Source organism: Lytechinus pictus, chromosome 2 (genome assembly GCF_037042905.1).
Source record: "Lytechinus pictus isolate F3 Inbred chromosome 2, Lp3.0, whole genome shotgun sequence".
NCBI lineage: Eukaryota > Metazoa > Echinodermata > Echinoidea > Temnopleuroida > Toxopneustidae > Lytechinus > Lytechinus pictus.
Genome location: NC_087246.1, coordinates 59,878,230 through 59,893,182, shown reverse-complemented (window position 1 = coordinate 59,893,182; position 14,953 = coordinate 59,878,230).

Genomic DNA, 14,953 nt, shown 5'->3' with positions numbered 1-14,953 from the left:
TGCACATTATCACGTTATCTTGTCTTAGAACATATTTTCAAAAAAGGGACCATATGTCACTCTGTCATTATCTCTTCATCACTCTCCCTCCCTCCCCCTCTCTCTCTTTCTCTCCCTCTCTCCCTCTACACTCTCGCTTTCTCCTCGTATCCTTCCGTTTACAAAGTATTTGAGAGACAATGATGCCAGAAAAAGAAAATCGAGGAATTACCATGCATGAATTCCAAAATAGACTATATGAAAACAAAACAGGAAGTTGAATAAAATTTTCATTTGTTTGTATATTCATCAGCCCACTGGGGTGTAGATGGGACCCATAACCCCCCCCCCCCCCTTGAACTAATGAACAAATAAAAGTGTCCAGGGCAAGCCATGGCGAATGGGGCAAACGTTTCTAAAAAAGAAAAAGAAAAAATATATATTTGACTGACCTTAATCATTTTGTGATGGATTTTTACATTAATATGCAAAAAATGATATGATATTTTAACCCTTTCCTTTTCCTTTTCTATTTCATTCTTTTGTTCTTCTTTTTTTCTTGGTCGTGATTTCTTTTTTTTTAGTACATGGTCCCAAAGCCCCCCAACATCTGTACGACAGTGCTCCCCCCAAAAAGTTCCACAACCAAGAAATAGGAAATAAAAATAAGGAGAAATAGAAAGAAAAGGAAAAGGTGTATTTCGAAGATCAAACAATTTTGCTCGCTTGCTACGCTCTCTCGGGTCTATTAAGAAAGTTTGTCACATGCATGTCGTGCCCCACATTTTTTTTTTGGGGGGGGGACTCATTACGCCACTGCTTCAACCGAGAACATGGTCATACATTTCGGTTTAGTTGAATTTCTTACAATTTTATTAATTGACTATGAGACCAGTGGCGTAACTACGGGGGGGGGGGCATGGGGGGCACGTGCCCCCCCCCCCCCCCCCCCAATCGGCTGGCCAAAAAAAAACCGGGGAAAAGGAGAAAAAGAGGGAGAAAGAAAGAAAAACATAGTTGGGGATAAAGAAATTATTGTATATCATATTATACTATGTTATATTATATATTACATTATATCACATTACAACTTTATGAAATATAATTTGCTTAGGGCCTATGTGTTCATCATTCCTGGTGCTCGCATTGTCTGTTTAATTCATGTTGTACTAAAACATTCCGTTTTCAAGTCAATATACACCAAATAGGCTTATAGTTGCTTAAGTGGCTTAAGTGGCTTAATATTATGCTTCTTTTTCATGATTATAAAGTGATTGCCCCCTTTCAATGTCTGAATATTAAACATTTCAAATCCGTACTTACGTTCGCGTTAGTGGATTGGTGAGATATGTATGCTCTTCATGAATTCCTTAAAATGTCCCTTTTTCTAGTCTGAATATCGAAGATTTTCAGCTCGCTCTTCGCGCTCGCTCCATTTCTATAGTTAAATACTTATGGTCTTAGTCAATTCATACGAACAAGTACTAGAATGCCCCTTTAAGGTTTGAATTTCAAAAAAAATTTCAGCTCGCGCTTCGCGCTCGCAATATTTGATTAGTGATATAAGTATCATGTTCATGATTACAATGACTACAAAAAGTGTTTCATGTGTTTAAATGTAATTCTAACAAAATAAGCAAGCAATTGGCGCTCGCATAAGATGGCTATGGTGAGATATGTATGCTCTTCATGAATTTCTAAAAAAAAGTCCTTAAATTATCCCTCTTTGGGGTCAATATATGCAACAACAAAAATTCAGCTCGCGCCTCGCGCTCGCATTGTTTGTTTAGTGAGACAGGTATGTATCATGATTGTAAAAATTTGCGTATAATGTCCCCTTATTAGGTATGAATATACAAACATTTCAGCTCGCGCTCGAATTAATTGATTAGTGAGATACATATCCATTTAATGGCACAATCCTTAAAATTTCTCTTTCAGGTCAGTATAGGCCTACCTAGCTGGCAAGAGCGCGTTTCGCGCGATCACAAAGTGATTCAAAATATTTGCTGGTGCCCAGTGGCGTACCTAGGATTTTCCACAGGGGGAGCAAAACCGTCCGCCAAAAAAATTGATAAGCAAAAAAAAAGGTCTTCAATCACAAATGAAGGATTTCGTACCAGAAAAAAAATAGACAAGCAAAAAAAAATATTTAAAAAAATTCAAAAAAAAAAGGTCTTCAATCACAAATGAAGGATTTCGTACCAGAAAAAAAATTGACAAGCAAAAAAAAAAATTAAAAAAAATAAGCTTCAAGCACCTCAGGGGGGCAATAAAGGTCTTCAAGCTCGTCAGGGGGGACAACAAAGTCTTTCAAGCTCGTCAGGGGGGCAGGGATACGTCCTTTGCATGGGTTGTGGCTCGTCAGGGGGGGGCAGACTGCCCCCTCTGCCCCCCGTAGGTAAGCTAGTGCTGGTGCCCCCCCCCCCCAATGCCGTGACCCACGGTACGCCACTGTATGAGACTATGAGGACGAGTACTGACTTTATGAGCAAGGCTTGTTTTTTCTAACCTCCCACTTCCTTGTTTTTACTGTGGAGTCCAATCTTGTATGAGTTGAAACACCACATCAAGGTAATTATTACTTCTTCTTTCATAGGCTACCAAAAAAATCAGATTATTGTATAAATGAAAGAGATGTGCACAGAGTTAACTTATAAAACTATTATAAGCTCTAATCGCGAGTAAATCATGTCTATAATGGTTGATTTTTATTGCATGAAGATTTCAAAATTACTGTTCTATACATTTTTATGTGTCTTGAATGAGAGAAAATCATTTCTGATAGATGACCCGTTGTTAAATACAGTGTTAATATCATTAATGTATTTCACCTCAATGGAATATTAATCCTTTATGACAGGGAAGGGGGGATTGCAGGAAAGACACCCTTATGGTGGCTTTATTTTTTACCACTCAATAAAATGACTGGAATGTTGTAGAATTCAACGACCAAGATACAACTTTTTTTATTATTTGATGTCATCTTTCTTTCTTTTTCTTTTTCCCCTCCTGCTTTTTCTCAGATTTTTCAAAATGATAGGGAAAGTTGCCCCTGCATGCAGCCCCCGCCCCTTCATATGGTAGTGGCGCCGCCTGTGGTTCTAGATATTCATTCTTTTCTCTTTTTTTAATTAGTAGAATCACTTCACCCTGTCTAAACTATCACACCAAGGAGATATTAGAGTGATATCTCCATGATCTCCTTGATCCATCCAAGACTTCACTCTAAACAGCGTTGGGTAAATTTTGCTCAACATCGGGCTAAAAGGGAACACATAACGTGTATGTTTGCTGGGTATATATCCGGGAACAAAAAGGCATGGGGGTAAAATACCCTGTAAAAATCATGTTGTATGGATCAATTTTGATAAATTTCACTTCCAGTCTCACACTGCGTAAAAATACATCTGTTTTGTTTGTTCTTAATTTCTGCCAACATGCAGGCTCGCTTTGAACCAACTATTGGAGAAATATATATATATATATATATATATATATATATATATATATATATATATATATATATATATATATATATATATATATATATATATATATATATATATATATATGTATATATATATATATATATATATGTATATAATAATCAAACTAAATGAAGAATAGTCAAAGAATGCTCAAATATTCCACTTTAACTAGTTTCGTCTTTAATTCTTCAGAAAGTGAAATTTTGATTCACAACAAATTCATACAAAAATTGCGCTCTAGCGCCATATACTAAGCATGTATACGCTAATGAGATGCGTTGCGTAGCAACGGAATCATTATGTTATCATCATTACGTAATTTACGTCATAATCTAAAACGCTATGATCAAAAGACGTAATTTACGTCATAATCTGAAGCGCTATGATCAAAAGATATTTCATTATTATTTACACCCATTAAAAGAATCAATGGTTAGTCCATTTCCATTTTTATTCTTTATGAATAATATAATGTTAAGGCCTATTCAACTCCGGCTGAAATATGTCAATGAAATGTTTCTCTTTTATTTTACGATCGTTTTCATTGTCTGGTTTTAATTTGTAAAAAGGTATAACATGAAATTCTGGAGTTATTCCTTTTGCACATATTGATATGTGTTTACTTACAATAAGAACTTGATACTTTTTCTCTCTTATGTGTTGACGATGGAGGGTCATTCTATTTCTCAAAATACCTCCTGTTTCTCCAATATATTTTTTTCCACATCCGTTACAGGTCATGCAATAGATCAAATTCCGAGATGTGCATGAAAATGAATCTTTCAATTTGAATGTTTTTTTATTATCATTGTTTTTAAATTCTAACTTATCCGTAGTAGGCATTTATGGGCACGTTTTACATCGTTTATTATCACATTTTTTCGTCCCTCCTTGTGATTTGTCTAACCCTTTTAAGGTAAACATCATTATTCAAAAGGGACACTGACCGTTTTATAGAATTTGGAAAGTCTCCATTATTCGGATTATATGTAGAAACGAAAACAATATTATCTAATTGCTCAATCTTCTTCTTTGTTTGTCTTAGAATTTTTTGTTCTATAGAACGTGCTTTCTGTATGCCAACTTCGATAAGTTCCTTTGGATATTTCCGAAGGATAAGCATTGATTCTAATTATTTTAATTTTTTTTTCTAATTTCTTCATTAGACACAATAGTACAAATTCTTCTTGCCAGATTATATGGAACATTTCTTTTTGTGTGTCGTGGATGACAAGAGTTGAAGTGCAAATATTGATGCGTGTCTGTAATCTTATAATATATATCTGTTTCCAATTTACCACGTTTCTTTTTAACATTTATATCCAAGAAAGAAATGGTTTCTCCTGAAATATCTATTTTGAACTTGATATCTTCATGAATATTTTGAAGTATGTTATAGAAAGCTTGAACATCACCAAACTCTTTTTTCCATATAATAAAACAGTCATCCAAATACCTAAACCAATTTTCTTCCACATGTAATCTGGCGTTGTGTGAAATGATTTCCTCTACGTTCTTATATAGTTGCTTTTCCAGATATCCGAGAGAAATATTTGCGTATGTAGGGGCCATTTTTGTGCCCATTGCTGTTCCTTTGATTTGTTTATAAAAGTTACCATTGAATTCGAGTATGTTGTTTTTCAAAATGAAGTCAATGGCATCTAAAATAAATTCTTTAGTTATCCTGGGATTTAGATCTTCAGGATATGTTTCCAACCAATATCGAATAGCATCTAATCCAACTTGATGATCAATATTGGTATATATTGATATATTGGTATATATATATGTATATATATATATAAAGGAAGAGGGCCCTTTGCACAACGTGTATTGCAGCGCGTCATGTTCTACGTATAGGCGTAAATAAATCAAGCATTAACGCTAGACGTAGCTTCCAAGTATCTCTTTTATTGCGAGCTTTCGGCCAGTGGGGCCTTCATCAGGCCTATAATGCATTGAAACAAACAAAATAGAACAAAACCATACAAATAAAATCGTAATAACAACAAAGTAAATAATGTGTAACAAAGTGTACAGAACAGAAGGATTACACTAGGATAACAAAAAATAACAACAGAGGGGGTTGAGTACAGAACAGAAGAGTTACAGTAAGATATATATATATATACGTGTATATATATATATATATATGTATATATATATATATATATATATATATATATATAATATATATATATATACAGTGTATATATATATATATAAATTTTTATCATTTTCATATATATATTCTCCCTCTTCCTTTTCTTTCCCCTCTCCCTTCCCCTTCCCCTTTTCTCTCACCTGTCCCTTTCTCTCTTTCCCATTCCCTTTCTTTCTTTTTTTTCCATTTTTTTTTCTCGTCCCTTTCTCCCCTCCTGCTCTCTTTTTTCTTCCCCTTATCTCTCTCTTTTTTCTTGGGGGGGGGGGGACAAGGCCCCTCCACCCCTGGATCCGCGTCTGATGGACCTGGTATCACCTATTTTGTAAGCAAGGAGAGAGAGCGACCTTGAAAGCTTAAATTTCTACATGTACTGTGTTTAGGTTCAAAAATGAAAAAGGAAAACGGAAATAACATGAATAAACTGTACATGCATGGCCTAATGGGAATAGCCCAATGAACAATCATCCAAAATGGAAATTAGACGAATTGGAAATTGAAAGTGAAAGTTAAAACGATTTGATTCGAAACATTCGATGTAAGTACAAATCGTTATAACTCAATAAAAAATATTGATTATTATCGAAATACAACACGGATATTCCTTATCCGGGTCGGGTCCCCGCATTTCCTTCCCAAAATATGAACATGAATTTGTTTTCTAAAACGATATTTTAAAATGATATTGTACCAATTAAAGGGGAATCCAGCCTTGGCCATAAAATGTTGTGTTGGGAAGGAGAAAAATAAATTAAACAGAATGGTGAAAGTTTGAAAGAAATAGGACGAGCAATAAAAAAGTTATAGCTGCTTTAAAATTGAGATCACTAATACTATGTAGATTTCAAATTGGCAACTGGGTAAGTTAATTATGACAAGGGGCAAGGACAACTTTCCCATAGGCCATGTACTTTATTATCAAGGATTTGTGGTTTTCTCTTAAGTACCCATTCCCCTGGGGAAGTAATCTAAACATAACCCAGGTAGTATATTGTTTTATGTCCTCATGAAAGAAAAATACAATTTGAAATAAAACTTTGGGGGAAAATGAATTTTTAGCCAAAATATGTATTGGAGTACATGGAAGAGTAGTCCTTGCCTTACATCACTAGGACATCCCATATGCAGCCAATTTGAAGTCTCCATGGGTATAGTGATTACAATATTTACAACTTTTAAAAATTCATAACTTTCTTGTTGTTTGTCCAATATTGTTCAAACTTTCACCTATCAACTTGTCTGATATTCTTTTCCTTATAAAAACAAGTTTTTATTTGGGTTGGATTCCCCTTTAAGTATAAAAATAGACTCACACATCTTCCCTCACGCACACACGCATTCCCTCTAAGGCACACATACACACAACCTCACATAATATATATCGCAAACACACACACACACATATATATTTAGATGTGGGTGTGTTTATGTGGGTGGGTGTGTGTGTGACAAAGTATATATACAAGTGCTTTGGCAACTATTTTCATTTAGATATGTTATCAAAGAAATTGGAATCATGGTATATAGGCGTATAGCTAGAACCATAGTTACCCAGAGCTATCCTCCCCTTTGAAAACTTTGGTGGGGCCGAAAACAATGTCTCTGCTGGGAATCGAACCCGAGCCCAGTTATTGATCTTCGTCACAAAATTTCAAAATTTGTATGAAATGTTATTGGATGGCCTATAGTCGGATAAAACACACTGTTATTTGGTGACAAAAGCTAATTTTGTGACCTCGATGTAATTATTGTTTGTTTTTGAGAGCTTTTGATATTTTTTTAAGTAGGGGTGTTAATGCAATTTTAAGAAGAAAAAAAGGTTTTCACTAAAATGGAAATCAAATTGTTCCCGACAATTTTGAAGAAAAGGGTTTCACCTAAAAAATGAAGGTAATTTTGGTTATATTTTTCAATTTTTACACATCTTCCAGAATACCTGCGGGTGCTGCATATGGAGAATAATACACGCAGCACCCCCTAGGAAATTTATCAGCACCCACGTTTCCCAGGGCCATGCCATGCTGGGCCAGTTGCGTGAAAGTTAACATTATGATGCCATCCAAAGGTATCCTCGATTTTGATTGGCTGGTGATCATCTCTACCGTGGTAGTTTGGATGGCAAACTTACCATGATATAAACTTTTATGCGACGTACGGGGCCCTGATCTACGACAAATGTCAAAAGCGGGTTGTTTTATTTTTCTTTCTTTCTTTCTTTTTGGCTGGATTGCTCCATTCGCAAGCATAAATTTGAGGGTTGAAATGCGATTGTAAATATATATATACATGTATATATATTCATTTTGATTTCAGTTTTCTTTTCCTTATCATTTTTTGGCAAGGTGGAGAGGAAAGTACTGCTCAGGTGATTTTATCAACCGTTAATGACGACAATGACTGAGTTCTGCTTGTTGCTCGCCATAGTGTCACTCCTTTACCAATGGACCGACATCCATGCGGCGTCATGCCCTCAGGACCTCAGTCTGAAGGCTGCTTTCTGTTCTAGTATGGGCTTCACGTCTGTCCCTACCGATCTTTTACCCGACCTCAGAGAACTTTACCTCGATGACAATCTCATAACGGCGATTAAGAATGAGACATTTACAAGGTATCCCAATCTTCGTGCTCTCACACTTGGTCAAAACAATATATCCTGCATTGAGGAAGATGCTTTCAAGCCATTACAGAGCCTGGCCAGTCTTTTGATCACAGATAGCCCTCATTTACCAGCATTCAAAAGGTCTATGTTTAGCTCTAAAAGTTTGTCGCTTTTGGACGCAGCATCTTCTAATTTAGAGACATTCCCGGGCGATGTCATTGAGCTCCTAACCAGTAGTACGATCTTAAGTCTTTCTTTTAATAGAATACGAAAAATCAACTGGACGAGCTCGAATCCCCTCTATAGTGTTAACCTTGATTCAAATAGTTTCCGGCAAATTTCAAAAGAGTCGTTTGTATTAAACAACCCGCTGGACACCCTAGATTTGTCTACAAATCCACTAGAATTTATCGAAGCCACCGTTATCACTTCGTTGAATATCAAACGAGTTTATTTGATGAATACGCATATTGCACCTAATCAACTACGGAATTTCTTCCATGGTATTAGCTTATCAACGTACATCGAAGAGCTTAATCTTTCTGGCACCAAACTCCATACCATCCAGGCCGGATTATTTACACCTCTCAACGGAAAGAGTTTAGACAAAGTCAGCATTGAACTAAACAACATTAATGTGATTGAAGACGGTGGTTTTGATGGATTGGCGGGTGTGAATCAGCTTCAGCTTGGGTGGAACAACCTTAAACTTATCAAACCAAACATCTTTAAAGGAATGATTGCCCTTCATTCTCTTTCGTTGGATAAAAACAGAATCGTAACCCTCAATGAAGACGCTGTCCCATGGAATGTCTCACTCATAGAGCTAAACTTAGCAAGGAATGAAATAATATCCATCAACAGCTCCGCCTTTCATGGTTTAAAAACTCTAAGGAAATTAGACTTAAGTGAAAATCACAAACTTCAGTTAATTGAGAATAATACGTTTGCCAGTTGCCCATTTATTGCAGAGTTAGATTTGTCCAACACACACATTTTTCATCTTCATTTTCCTTACCTCCCTTTCCTCACTTCCTTAATACTACAATATTCATTTTGCCCTGACAAATTGATTAGACCTGGTAATCTTGAGACTAAAGCACCCTCTTTATCAACTCTCAATCTTATCGACAATATATTAGGATCTGAAAAATTATGGGATTCATCTACTAATAAATCTTCTTTCTATGGCTTGCAAAACCTATCTCGATTGGAACTTTCAAGTAATCCCTTGTCGTCTATTCCACCAGGCATCTTCAAAAATTTGTCAAATCTGCAAATACTACGTTTAGACGACTGTTTACTCGAAGTGTTAGAAACTGGTATATTTTCAGATCTCGGTCATCTTATCTTATTAAGTTTGCAGTCAAATTACCTGCGTGCAATCTCCACTGGTTTATTTGATAAATTACAGGATTTGCAATATTTGTTTTTGCGAGGGAATGAATTTACATATCTTGATGGAAATGTATTTCAATACTTATCAAATCTCGTGTATATTGATGTTTCCAAAAATCGCATATCGGGCCTAAACCATTCCACGTTTAGACCTCTATCCAATCTCAGTAAGCTTCACTTATCTGATAATCCAATCGTGTGTAATTGTGATTTAAAATGGTTCCCTGAGTGGATAAAAGGTGATGTAGAGCTTATTGCTTCATTTGAAACCATATGCCTCGACACTGTAGCGACTTTAAAGCATTTCAGGGGTAAACAATTAATAACTTTTAATCCTACAGGCGATTGTGATGCAAACATCGTCTTGTACAGTTGTTTAGCCGTTGTGGGTATGGTGTCCATCTTTACCCTATGTTTGATCTACTATCAGAGATGGTGGATCAGATATCGACTGTTCCTTCTTAAACTTTGCTTCGTTGGGTACGAAGTCATCCACGACGATGCTGATCGAGAAGAATACCAGTACGACCTCGCCGTCATGCTCCACGAAGCTGACGATGAGTGGGTGGACCAGCAGTTACGACCAGCTCTGATAGAACGACTTCCAGATTTCAATCGAATCGTATGTGGCGATGAGGAGCTCATGCTTGGCATGTACTATCTCGATGCTGTCCATTACGCTGCAGAACGAAGTTTCAAGACGATTTTCGTGATCAGTCGTGCTGCTTTGCATGACCAATGGTTTCTCATGAAGTTCCGAACTGTTCTTGATCACGTCAATGATGTTGGTACAGAGAAGATGGTTATCGTATTTGTGGAAGATGTAGCAGAGGACGAACTTCCTTTCCTAATCAGACTGTTTCTCAGTGATCATAGACCATATCTGATTTGGCCAGGCGATGAAAGAGGACAGCATTACTTCTGGGAGGAATTGATCAAGGGTCTGACGGTCAATCTCAGATGCAATCAACTGATACCACCTAACTAAGTAATTATGTCTCCAAACGAGAGCATTTACTTTTTGGAATATATATGACTTCTTTATCTCATTTTTAATATATAATTTGCCATTTTGCAGGGCCAAATAATCCCGTACTATGTCTATAGGTGGGGTTATCCCACTTTGCAAAATCGCTGTGGAGAAATAAAGTGGGGCTATATAAGCTGAATGGCAATTTAGCCCCGTACTAAAAGTGTGGCTAAATGGCAATTATCCCCACCTGTAGAACGGGGTTAAGGACATTTTCGCAAGTGTAAAAAGCATGAAAACCTTTCCTGCTTTTCTGAACATATTCTCTTATTTCAGCATGATCGAGACTTCTCAACTTAAAGGACAAGTCCACCCCCAACAAAAAGCTGATTTGAATAGAAGGAGAAAATTCAGACAAGCATAACACTGAAAATTTCATAAAACCGGATGTAAAATAAGAAAGTTATAATATTTTAAAGTTTCGCTTAGTTTCACAAAACAGTTATATGCACATCCTGTTCGGTATGCAAATGAGGGGACCGATGACATCACCCACTCACTATTTCTTTTGTATTTTATTACATGAAATATGAAATATTTTGATTTTCTCCTCATTGTCATATGAAACGAAGTTTCATTCCTCCCTGAACATGTGGAATTCCATTATTTTTACATTTTGTGGTTCAGGCAAGGAGGTCCTAATTGTCAAAGTCGTAAAAAATGAAATATAATTGTATAATTAAAACAATAAAAAACAAAAGAAATAGTGAGTGAGTGAGTGAGTGAGTGAGTGAGTGACATCATCGACTCTCTCATTTGCATATCACTGAGTTGAGCATAGAACTGTTTTGTGAAAAATAAGCAAAATTTTAAAATGTCATAATTTTCTTATTTTACATCCGATTTTGATGAAGTTTTCAGCGTTATTCACGTTTGATTTTTCTCTATTTATTTAAATCAATTGTTTTCTGGGGTGGACTTGACCTTTAAAAAATATATAACGAAACTCCGAAGATTCTATCAGTATCAACGTGAGTTTATGTCAAGTGATTTTTTTTAAGAATGCTGAGCCTCGTTCAGTAATAAACAAATCAAGACATGATCTTCATTAATTTTTTTTGCGTACATAGTCTGAATAAATGGACGTATTAATGAACGCTACATATTGTTTTTCTGAGCTGTATAATATTGTAAATTTGTACAATATTATTGTGCAACTTTTTACATGTGTAATTATGCAGAAAATATAGTCTCCATGATATTGTTTAGTACATAAACCGAGGTAATTATTGTGTGTATAATTTTGTTGAAGTATATTTTCTTTTACAAAATAATGTATATTCGATTGCAGTGCAACTAGCCCAATAACTATTGTCAGTATTATTATGTATCTATTTAACCAACACTTACTTATAAAAGGCAGATTTGCAGTTGTGAATTAAATGTTATGGTGTCTTTTCTCTGAATAAACCTGCATTTAAATCTACATTTAGGGGTTCAAGGTTTACAAGTTGCAAATCCCACGATGAAACTCGCGTCCTTTAGCAAGGGGGGGGGGAGAAAGGAAGAGGGGGGAAGAGAATAAAAAAAGAAAGAGGAAGGAGGAGAAAGGAGAGAAGAAAAGAGAGAGAGGAAGAGGGGGAAAGGAAGAGAAGAAAGAAATAGAGAGGAAGAGGTGGGAAAGAAAGAGAGAAGGAAAAAAAGAAGAGGGAAGGGGAAAGGCGAAAAGCGAAACAAAAAAAGAGGAGAAAGGGGAAAATGAGAGGGGAAGAGAAAGAGAGAGAGAGAAATAACTAATAAATGAGCGGAAGCGCCCATATTATGTTGACTGAGGCGCCGATTTGGCAAATTGATGATAACTAGGGGAGCGCCGAATTGATGTTCGAACCAGAAGGGCGCCGAATTGATTTCGAACTAGGGGGCGGCAAATTGATGTTCGAACGAGGGGGCGCCGAATTGATGTTCGAAGTAGGGATGCCAAATTGATGGACGACCTTTTGAGCGCCAATTTGAGGTTTGACCGGGGCGACTAATCCATGTTTCAGGGGATGGGGCAAACTCACATTTCACATAGGGGCGCCATGCAAATTCATGTTCAACCGGGGGAGCAAAATTGCTCCTATTGCCTGGTGCATAGTGAGATACATATCCTGCCCAAAATATTAAATGCGGCTGAATTAAAATATCCGGTTTTTAAGATAATATACGAAAAACAATGTGCTCGCGATTCAAGTCTGATTTAGCGAGATAGGTAGTTCAGGATCACAAAACAAAGGCTGAATATAAAAGTCAGCTCGCGTTACGCGCTCGCAATATTTGATTAGTGAGTTAAGCCCGGCTCACACTATGCGATTCGTTGCGATAACATTTGATATGGACATTCCAACTAATAAAATCTTACGGATCAGAGTACAGAATAGTGGTAGGACTACTGAAATCGAAATTCAGTCCAGTTCGAGCCTCCCTGAATGAATAAAAACAAATTCAATTCCAAATCGTAATGACGTCATCATCAGCTGCGACTTGAAGCCGAGTGGACTTTACTCCGACCACAGGGCTTGCCGCAAAATAAAAATATGATTTCAGTATTCCTATAGCATCATGCCAAACTATATGTTAAAGAATTTAACTTCTTGGAACTTTTTTTTATTTAATACAATCGCATCGGATCACATAGTGTAAGCTGGGCTTTATGTATCCTCTCCATAGATCCCACGTACATAAGTCCTTATAATGTTAGTTTTTTCAGGTCAGTATACATAGGCGGATCCAGGGGCAAACGTCCCCCCCCCCCCGATCCAGTGGCGGTGCAAAAAAATTGGGGAAGAAAAAGGAAAAATAGAAGAAGAGAAAAAAAATAAAACTAACAGAGCTCAAAAGAGCCCTTCTTAAGTCACCCTATATAAATAAAATTCTGCTCGCGCTTCGCGCTCACATTTATTAATTGTTTTGGGGGTTACACAGTGTGTTCTTCATTTAAAAGACGATTAAAATATCATTTTTTACATCGGAATTTCGAAAAAAATGGCTCGCTCTTCGCGCTCGCCTCATGTATTTAGTGAAGATATCAAGTGCATAGAATGTCCCATTTTGGGGTCAAAATCTAACCCCCCCCCCAAAAAAAAAATAAATAGCTCGCGCTTCGCGTTCGCACAAATTGTTGATTAGGTATTAATCCTGTCAAAAGTGCTCAGAATGTCCGCTTTTCAGGTCGTAAAATTACAAAATAAATCCTTTCACGCTTCATTTGAATCTTTTGATTAGATACCCATTGTCTTCATGGTTACAAAAAGTAGGCTAGTATATCATAAAATATCTAATTTTCGAGTCGGAAAATAAACATTTTATGCTCGTGCTTCGCGCTCGCATCAGTAGTTTAGTTAAATACCTATTGTACTATTCTGTGGGGGAGAATTTTTTTTTTTATATAAGCTGACTTAAGAAGGACTTTTTTTCTCTCTTCTTCTTTTTTTTACCTTTTCTTTTTCTATTCTGTTCCACTGAGTTTGAAAGTCGAAAAATCAAATCTTTCAGCTCGCGCTCACATCAATTGTTTAGTGAGATACCTATCATGTTCATAGTAAAAAAATGTGGGGGAAAAATCCATTTTTAAAAGTCGGAAAATCAAAGATTTTCTGCACGCGCTTCTCTCTGGCATCTGTTGTTTAATAGTTAGATACCTTTTCTGTTCATGGTCGCAAAAAGTGCTTAAAATTTCGGGTTTAAGTTGGAAAATCAAAGATTTTCAGCTCGCGCTTCTCGCTCGCATCAGTTGTTTTATGAGATACCTATTCTTTTCATGGTTACAAAAAGTGCTAAAAATTGCAGTTTAAAAGTCTGTAAATATACAATTTTCAGCTCGCGCTCGCATGAATTGTAGTTAGGTTACGTTAAATATAGATACCTATTATGTTCAATTCTATACAAATGTGCTTAAAGTCTATTATACTGCTCACACTTCGCGCTCGCATGATATGATTGGTGACATATACTAGTATCGTTTTCATGAGTCACTGCAAAATGTCATACCTGGTCCCTTTTCTGATCAGTGTATTGACATTTTTTTTAGCTCGCGCTCGCATTAATTTTTTTTACACATGCATCTTGCTCATGATTATTAAAAAAACTGCTCAGAATATTAAATTTTAAATCATTATACATGAAATATAAAAAAATCGGGTCGGGCTTCGCGCTCGCGTTATTTTTTTTATGCCTTATCTTTTCTGTAAAAACAAATCTGAGATGTAGTTAAAACTTCATTTTTTCAGAGGAATACCCCCCCCCCTCGAAAAAAGCAGCTTTTGGCTAAAGCTGGATCCGCCCCTGAGTGGATTTTTTAACTTGCACATAAGCAT